This window comes from Herpailurus yagouaroundi, unplaced genomic scaffold, assembly GCF_014898765.1.
Source record: "Herpailurus yagouaroundi ecotype Mexico unplaced genomic scaffold, PumYag 194, whole genome shotgun sequence".
Lineage (NCBI taxonomy): Eukaryota > Metazoa > Chordata > Mammalia > Carnivora > Felidae > Herpailurus > Herpailurus yagouaroundi.
In genome coordinates this window covers 3,612,664-3,614,323 of record NW_024412425.1, presented here as the reverse complement: position 1 = coordinate 3,614,323, position 1,660 = coordinate 3,612,664, and the positions used below count along the sequence as shown (strand labels likewise).

The following is a 1,660-nucleotide window of genomic DNA, read 5'->3' as shown; positions in this document are numbered from 1 at the left end:
TATTTTTAAGCTTAGCCATTTAAAACACTGTGTTAGTACACCAGAATTTCTAGTATATCATACACAAGACCTATAAAACATGAATATTATGTACTATGTATAAAAATAAACTAAGAATATGCATAAAATGCTCTACTGCAAATAAAACATGGCTATTTCATAATATAATCAGTAAATCAAGAGGCAGGATAGCACATGTAGGGATGCCAGATAAATTATATTTTTGTGACAGCCACAGAAATACATATGAGAGACGAAACAAAGGAGAGTAGAATATCCAAGAAAAAGTGACTCACAGTCCCAACATCTTTGGTTGGTTGAGGTTAGAACAGATTCAGTTATACCACACCTCCCCAATCATTAAATATCCAGGAAAAAGGGTAGATTTGCATCCTCCATCTTGAGTATAATTCTTGTTAGTTGCCATTGTTAACATATAATAAATAGTATTAATTCATATACAAATATAGATTTATTCAAATTAAACTATTACCAGGTTCTCATGGTTATGAATATAGACCCTGTAATCTTACCTACTTATTTTTAGTACGTTCATCCTGCCCTCCAAAAAAAATACAAAACGAAACAAACAAATCCTCTAAATGTAAATAGTTACTAGTAAAGGCTAAATTTCACAAAGTTTTGTCTGGTCAGACAAGGCACTATAATTTTTAGACCCTTTGAAGTCTAAATATTTGTCATGTCTGAATTTCCTCATTACCCACTGTCGTTTTTTTTCTCTCTCAAATTATCTACAAGCCCTGGACAAGCAGGTTTCCATTTACTGTCCACTGGCAATTGCTGTCCCTTTCTGTAAGGCAGAGGGCCCAAATTGGAGGCGGGGGGTAAGCTTATTTAAATTTTAAATGCATTTTATTACACACAGTAACAATATATGTAGTAAACATATGTTACAAATAATCAAGGGCCTTCAGTAAAACTGTTCAAGGTGCTGTTGACCTTACTATTTTCATAGAAAAGATGCTATAGACATTACTGTTTTAGCAGATTTCCAATTCTAAAACATCAATAACTCTCCAGTGATTTTTCCATTGGGAATTGAGACCTCACACTTCCTGAGATAAATATATAAAAGGCTTAGTTGTGTGTGTGTGTGTGTGTGTGTGTGTGTGTGTTATTTCACAATTCTGTCTACTGTGACTTATATTCCCAAGTTTTACTCATCTTTGTCATTTCTTAACCTCCCTTTCTCTAGTATGAATTCTATGGTGTTAAATAAGGTGTATGCTATGGCTAAAAGTATTCCTATAATCATGACAACTATAGGATTCGTTCCGATATGAATTCTCTAGCTTTGTGTAATTTAAGCCATAGCGAGTCTTTCTAGATTTGTTACATTCAGATATTCATGACTGACAGTCTTCTTACAATTACAATATTATATAGATTTTTTAAAAGTAAAATTCTCTAGCTGAATGACTGCTAAAGACCTTTCTCCACATTGCTTACAATCAGAGCTGTTACTTTCCAAAGTTAATCACCTCATATTAAGAAAGGTCTGAGAGGGGCGCCTGGGTGGCGCAGTCGGTTAAGCGTCCGACTTCAGCCAGGTCACGATCTCACGGTCCGTGAGTTCGAGCCCCGCGTCAGGCTCTGGGCTGATGGCTCGGAGCCTGGAGCCTGTTTCCGATTCTGTGTC

At 35.7% G+C, this 1,660-nt stretch overlaps 1 long non-coding RNA gene across 1 annotated transcript in view; it reads left to right on the top strand.

Annotated features, from left to right (window-relative positions):
• Positions 1–1,426: 1,426 nt before the first annotated feature.
• The window catches only part of LOC121011394 (uncharacterized), a 943-nt gene continuing 709 nt past the window's right edge, over positions 1,427–1,660 (top strand). The window contains exon 1 of the long non-coding RNA XR_005781598.1: positions 1,427–1,517. This is a non-coding gene — a long non-coding RNA (uncharacterized LOC121011394). The remainder of the gene's footprint in view (positions 1,518–1,660) is intronic.